We start from the raw sequence: 7,728 nt of genomic DNA, 5'->3' as shown, positions 1-7,728 counted from the left end.
TTCTCGTTCTTTAGCGTAAGGCCAGAGGATGTTATGGCTTGCAAAAAGGTTTCAAGGCGCCGAAGGTGCTCCTCGAACGTTGGAGCGAAGACCACAACGTCGTCAAGGTAAACGAGACATGTCTGCCACTTGAGATCTGCAAGTACGGTGTCCATAAGCCGTTGGAAAGTAGCCGGCACAGAGCAGAGACCAAAGGGCATAGCCTTGAACTCGTAGAGCCCATCCGGAGTAATAAACGCCGTTTTCTCGCGGTCCCTCTCATCTACCTCTATTTGCCAGTATCCGGATTTCAAGTCCATTGAAGATAAATATTTCGCGGAGCAGAGACGATCCAGAGCATCGTCGATGCGTGGCAGGGGATAGACGTCTTTCTTTGCAACTTTGTTTAGCCGGCGGTAATCCACACAAAACCTCAGTGTACCATCCTTTTTCTTCACAAGAACGACAGGTGCAGCCCATGGACTCCGCGAGGGCTGGATGACATCGTCGCGAAGCATCTCTTTCACTTGGCGAGTGATAGCGGCGCGTTCAGTCGGAGACACTCGGTAAGGTGACTGTCTGAGAGGTGGCACGGTATCATCCGTAATAATGCGATGCTTGGCGAGATCGGTTCTGCCAACACGTGAAGAGTTGGAGAAGGTCGCCCGATAGCGCTGGAGGAGCTGGTTCACTTGGCGATGCTGCAGTTGAGAAAGCGCAGGGTTAATGTCGAAGTGTAAATCGGTGGTAGGCCTCTCCATCTCGGTCAATGACAGCGTCGCAAGTCCAGAGGCTTTTCGAACATGCGTGATACCACAAATATGGGCCACTACAGTCCCCGTGCTTAAATGCTGGTGCTCACCGCCAAAATTTGTGAGTAGGACATCTGCTTTGCCGTCTTCGAGGCGAACGACTCCTCTGGCTACAGCAAGACTACGTTCGAAAAGTAAGATCTGTTTGCTCTCCACGACACCTTCAAAGTTTCGCAGTGTATTCGCAGCCACAGACGTCATCACACTGGAACGAGGCGGAATAGTGACGTGATCATCAAGGATGTGCAGTGCTGTCGGTCGCTCTGAAGCACTGTGTATTGCGTTCTCAGTCGATAAGGTCACTGACTTAGTCTGCAGGTCGATAACGGCTCCATTCTCTGCTAAAACATCCATGCCAAAGATGACGTCGCGGGAACACTGGACAAGTACGACGAAGGTTGCTAAGTACGTTTCTTCTTGCACTGTTACCATAGAAGTGCAGGTACCGGTCGGCGTTATCAAGTGGCCTCCGGCAGTACGAATTTGTGGGCCTGTCCAGGGTGTAGTCACTTTTTTCAGAGTGGCGGCGAAAGGCCCACTCATCACAGAATAATCGGCGCCGGTATCCACAAGCGCTGTCACGTCGGTTCCGTCCACTGAAATGTTCAGGTCGGCGGTTACGGCTGTGGTGTTGCCGGAACGTCGCGGGGTCCGGTCACGGCTGCGGTGTGGTACTAGCTGATTTCGTGTCGTCGGAGAACTGGAGCGCCGAGGCAGCGGATCATTGTGGGGCGCGTCGTGTCGTCGTGAAATGGAGTGACCATCCGGTTGCAGCGGTGGAGGAGCTTGAGAATTTCGTCGATGAGCAACCTTCCCTCCAAAGGTTGCCGCGTCTAGTTTTCCCGATGGTGGCTAGGGGAGTGGACCCGCGTCAGGCCGGCATTACCACGTGTCTGCGAGGAGTATTGGCGAGGTGAAAGCGACCGCGAGTAGTCATAGGGCGTTCCGGATGATTCAGCCAAGTACGCATCGATGGCAGGGGGCCGTTCACCACGCTGCGGCTTTCGCGCGTCGGCGCTAAATCCCAGCAGACCCATTCGTCGGTAACAGCAATCGCGGAACAGGTGACCAGCTTCGCCACAGTGGAAGCACAGCGGGCGATTATCTCGAGTGCGCCAGACGTCGCTTTTGCGTGGACGCACCTGAGAAATTCGAGCGGGAGGTGCTTGACGAGTGTATGCAGGGGCTGCTTGGTGCTGACTGGGAGGTGGATGCTGACTGGGAGGTGGACAGGCACGACGAGTTACTGCGGCGTAGGTCATGGCCTGTGGTGGCATTGGCGGGAGCGGCTCGGGTGGATTGAGTGCCTGGTTGACCTCTTCCCGAACCATCTGAGAAAGGCTGGATACTTGAGGGGGGGCTGCCGTCGAAAATAGTTCTTGCAGCTCCTCGCGTACGACGGCCCGTATGGTCTCGCGGAGCACGTCAGTGCTACCAGTGTCCGCGATGGCGGCAGCAATAGGGATGGACGGCCGCTCGTAGTGCTTAGATCGCATCTCTAGAGCCCTCTCAATGGTAGTGGCCTCGGATACAAATTCCCCGATGGTCTTGGGGGGACATCGCACTAATCCAACGAAGATCTGTTCCTTAATTCCCATCATGAGATAGCGAAGTTTTTTTTCTTCGGACATGTTTGGATCAGCGCGACGGAATAGCCTCGCCATGTCCTCGAAGTAAACGAGGACGCTCTCGTTAGGGAGCTGAACTCTCGTCTGTAGGAGCAACTCGGCGCGTTCTTTGCGAAAAACGGTGGTGAAAGCTTGCAGGAACTGGTCCTTGAAGGAACTCCACGTTGTGATAGTAGTCTCATGATTTTCAAACCATGTACGAGCTGCACCGTCGAGCGAAAAAAAATACATGCTGCAGTTTCTGGTCGTCGCCCCAGCGATTGTACTGGGCTACTCGCTCAAATTTATCTAGCCAGTCTTCCGGGTCGTCACCGGGAAAGGCTTGGAAGATGGGTATCTCCCGCGGCTGCTGTAACACGAAGGAGGGGACAGTGGTGTCTACGTGCGTCATTGCGGGTGGTTGTGTTGTCTCCGAAGGTGGTGCTGGAGAAGATGGTGGCGGCCTCGCAGTACGAGAAAATTTTAGAGGCGCGAATTCGGGATCAAGACCTCGAAGCCGTCGGCTACTCTGATGGGTAGGCGTAATCTGGATGGTAGGAGATCCTTGAGGGCTGGAGTCTCGGCTGGTTGGAGGTGTGCGGAGCATGGGTTGCGTTACCCAGCAGCTCCACCAGATGTCACGGTGTGAAGTCTCTGATTAGAAGTCACCGCGGGACACAGGAGTTACAGAAGTCACAGTGCGGCAGGAAAACTAGCAGGCCCGCTTCAACAGAAGAACTTCAGTTTCTTCGCCTCGAGGAGATGAACGTCGGTTTCTTCGCCTCGAGGAGGCACACGCTCGCGATCAGCGCAGAGGGAAGATAAAGAATGCAGCGTGTCAATATTAACGCCAAATGCGACATCGGCGAGCCGCTGCGGGCGGTCGTCGGGCTGATCTGCAAGCGCATCACTCATGTGCAGGCATCGGCTGCCGAGAGAAGCCTTCTCGCGAATGAGAATGAGAATTTATTTAAAATGAAGCGAAACAAGACTAGAGTTGATATATGTTAAGGTTAAGACTCGTTTTGTGGAATGAATATTGGAATATTGCTGAACAGTCTATCCTCTGCGTTGCTTGGCGTTAGTGTGAAGCCGACATGTCAGCCGCCCCAAGTACACCGAGAATGCACTCAGAGCGAAATCAGGAAGATGAAACGATATCTTCGAAAAACCTGCAACACAACTTCAACTTCTAAATGCGACTCGCATTGGTTTACGAAGGCACTACTTACCCGTCATCGCCAGGATAACTACACCTCCAGAGACCAGCCGACCTATGAATATCTCCAATTTTTTTCTACATTTTGCAGCTGTGGAAAATTGGCACCTGTAATGTATGTGAGCTCACCCTCTTGCCAGCCATCTGCAGCCTTTGCCACGCTTGCCTTCCCTAATGGTACATTAATGCTAATAGTACATTATTGCGCGCCTAAAAAGCATCGTTTGTTTTATCCTGCCCGGCTGGCCACGCTCACTTCTCCTTCTTGAATTCGGATTCAACATCACTGCTTCCACCTCACTTTCCCCTTAATGCTGTAGTCACATTTCGTTAACACCTAAACTTTATCAGGAAAACCTCCGATTTCCAGATGGATACAGACCTATCACGCTTCTGAATGTTTAATGTAGAAGACTTTCAGTCTTCTGAAACCAGCTATCGCTTTTAATCTCTAAGTTAAATAAATGTCATAAATCATGTGGCTTGAGGTGTCAATCAATGCAGTTCAATCTACATGGCACACGCGCAGTATTTCTGTGCTGAACTGACGCTCACAGCAGTCAGCATTGCTACAAACTGGCCAGGCAAAATCATTTTATCGTATGTGTTTATATTCCTTTTTCCCTTTTAAATACTGTCCGCGACAAACGTGGAAAGAGGCAGAACAGCCCAGTTGGTTTTTTTAGGAGACGAAGCTCGACAAAGAGATGAAGAAGATGCTCGACCAAGTGCCAAGATATTGTTCGGTCACATGGTGGCGCCGGAAGAGAGACAGCGTGATAAGCAGGAGAACGATGAGTAATCGAGGCAAGTTATACGGATGAATCCCTGGCTCTTGTTGGGACCCTAGAAGGGGTTTAACGGTTATAATACTGGTCACGTAGACTACTTCACACTTCAGCTGTCGAGAAGAACGGACAGTTCCTTGTGAGAGCACCTTATAGTTCACTGCGCTGAGGCGACGGGGCACCTCGTAGAATCCAAAGTAGCGACGAACCTTTTCGGCACGTCTTCACAAACTGATCGGGCTGCACACCAAGACGTGCTCGTCGGGCATGTAAGTCACCTCTCTATGGCGCAGGTTGTAGCACTGGGCGTCGTGCTCTTGTTGGTGCCAAATTCGTTGTCGAGCAAGTTGGCACGCGGATTCCGCGTCACAAATTCGTCAGCGCCTGCGAAAAAGGAGCACGATCCGGAAGAAGCATGGCATCCAGCATGGCGTCCATGATCCAAATGAAAAGGAGTAAAGCGTGTAGTTTCGTGTAGCGCAGTGTTCTATGCGAACGCGACCTACGGTAGTATTCAGTCCCCGTTCCCACGATCATCGTGTACGCATATGGAAGCGATGTGGGTATTTATTTTGTTCAGCCGCTCAGTAATTACATTGCTTTGATGAGAGTAGGCAGTTGTCTGGGAATAGCTAGTGCAACCGAGCCGAGGGACATCGCTCGTGGGTGCTAACGTCCACAAATTTCCGCTTTCAGTTAAGACGAATGTGGGGGCACCATGAAAAAGCTTAATTTTGTGGATGAAGAAATGGGCAACTTAGGATGCGGTACCACGGGGAACGTCATTTTTCTCACAGTAGCGGCTGAGCTAGTAAGTGGCAGCCACTATACAATTATTACCCATGGAGTACTGCCGGAACGGGCCGAGTAAGTCCATGCCGACCTCAAAACGGGAATTGCAGGTGATCGATAGATTGAAGGAACCCAGCTAGTATGTCCGGCGGAGACTCGCCGCTGCCGCTCATGGCAGGTACGGACGTAGCGATGGAAATTAACAGAGGGCCTGAGACAGTAGTACTTTCGGCATATCCGTACCAATGTGCGGGAAAAACCTGGATGACCGGAAAGAAGGTCATCTTGGCATGCATGAAAAACTTCATAATGAAGCGTTGTAGGTATTGCAATGAGATGGACAGTTTCTGTGGGACCGTGGCTTTACTTGTAGAGCACACCGTCTCCTGATGACAGTCAACGCCTGAAGTACCAAGGAGGAGATGGTGCGATTCCTTCGAGGTACTCGATCAGGGGCATGTGTTCGACGTCGGGCCTCTGTTGGCGGGCTAGTTTGGACGTCGCGATAACACCAAGGAAAGCAGAATCGTCGACAAACACGTCTATGTGGTAGGGAATAGGAACGCGGGACAGCGTGGGACAGATAGACAGCGTCGCTGTTTTTCTAGCCGGACTTACGCACCATATAAACGTCAGATTCTTGAAACGGAAGGCTCCATTGAGCAAAGCCGCCCCAAGGGATCTTTCAGGTTTGCAAGCCGACACAGTTAGTAATGGTCGCTCACTACGCGAGTCGCGAGGTTGTACATGTACGGACGACATTTCATGACAGCCCACACAATAGCGAGGCTCTCCTTTTCCGTAGTTGAATAATTAACTTCTGGGAAAAGTACAAGTACATTGTACAAGAGACTTGAGTTCCGTGAAACACGTTTCCTGGCACTGGCCCTAGAAGAATGCTTCGGCGTCTTTTGCCAGGCAGATGAGAAGCTCTGCTATCTTGACGAAATTGTGAATGAACCTCCGATAGTACGCACAGAGGCCCGGAAATGTACACAAGCTCCGTTTATTCTTGTACTTGGGGAATTTTACTCCTACGACCGTCTTTTCTGGGCCTGGGATAACGCCTTGAGCGCCGACAATGTGGCTGAGACCCCTCAATTCATTAAATCCAAAGGGACATTTTTAGGGTTTGAGAGGGAGACTCGCATATCGGATGACTTCGAAAATGACGCGGAAACGTTTCAGATGCTCGTCGAACGTGTCCGAGAAAATTACAACGTCGTCGAGATATACGAGAAATGTTACTTCCACTGTCAGCGGCCGCTCGCTGACTCGGCTGCAGCGCGCAATGATCCTCCGTGCACGCATTGGATGTGTGTGGCCTGGGGAACGAGGGATGCACCACGGACTTGCCACCAGTGACGTGTGTGACGGCTGTGGCGCGGTAGAAACTCTCGAACATCTTTACAGCATTGCGTCGCCCTAGCTGAAATGCGCCGTGAGTGGCTGGCGGCTTACAGAGCGCAGGTGGTAATCCCGGACAGCGTAGCTGTGCCCCTATGGCCGCCGCGCACTGCACGCGTCCGCGAGCGACCACACGTGAGCCTGTGTGAGTACATCGAACCGGCGGGCTTGATGACCCATCTAATTCACCTCGCCAGATAGTGCGCGCTGTGACCGAACGCTCCGTATGTGTTATTCCGGATGATAACGGCTGATCGCCCCACGTCGGCCGTCAGTGTTTTGTACAGTGCGCACGTGCGGGCGTCGTAAACAGTTACATGGACGCAGAGCTATTGCCGAGGCCCGCCCGATGTGCCGAGTGCTCAGTGATCTAAAATATTTGCGGCTGGGCCAGATGCAAACTACTGTATATTGTTTTATAGGGTATATTTCTTATTTTTAGCTACCCTTTCCTTTCTCCCTATTGCTCACCTCTTTGATTTCCTCTACCCTTTCCTCGCTATCCCTTTATTTCCGCCGCCCCAATACAGGTGCTTCAGATTTCACATAGCAGATATCGGGGCTGGCAAATTTGTTTTCCTTCTTTTATATCTATATATAAAATAACCACTACAACAACAACTGTAGGCAAGAGAGCACGATGTCCATCATTCGCTGAAATGTGACAGGGGCCGAGCATAGGCCAAAAGGAAGCACCCTAAACTCATACAAACCGGCTGGCGTAATAAAGGTGGTCTTCTCTCTGTCGCGCTCGTTAACCTCTATTTGCAAATACCCACAGCGGAGGTGAAGTGATAAAAAGTAAGTGGCATGGCAAAAGGCGGTCGAGGTAGTCGGTGATGCGCGATTCAATCCACGGAGAACCTTAAGGTTCCATTCTTCTTCGTAACGACGACAACAGGTGAAGCCCAGGGACTCCTATATGGTTGGGTGACGTCGTCTTGGAGAATTTGTGCTGGTGACAGATGGAGTCACCCGCACAAATTTGAAGCTTGTTTGTAGTCGGCAACCATAATTTGATGCTTTGTTAGTGGTGTCTGTCTGACCTTGAGGCTGACGCAGAATTGTTGCGGAAATAATTTATAAGATTTTCCATGCGAAGTTTCTGACTGGCCATGAGGTGC

Source organism: Amblyomma maculatum, chromosome 10, assembly GCF_055883805.1.
Source record: "Amblyomma maculatum isolate TAMU_Amacu chromosome 10, ASM5588380v1, whole genome shotgun sequence".
NCBI classification, from domain to species: domain Eukaryota; kingdom Metazoa; phylum Arthropoda; class Arachnida; order Ixodida; family Ixodidae; genus Amblyomma; species Amblyomma maculatum.
This window is presented reverse-complemented; position numbering follows the sequence as displayed.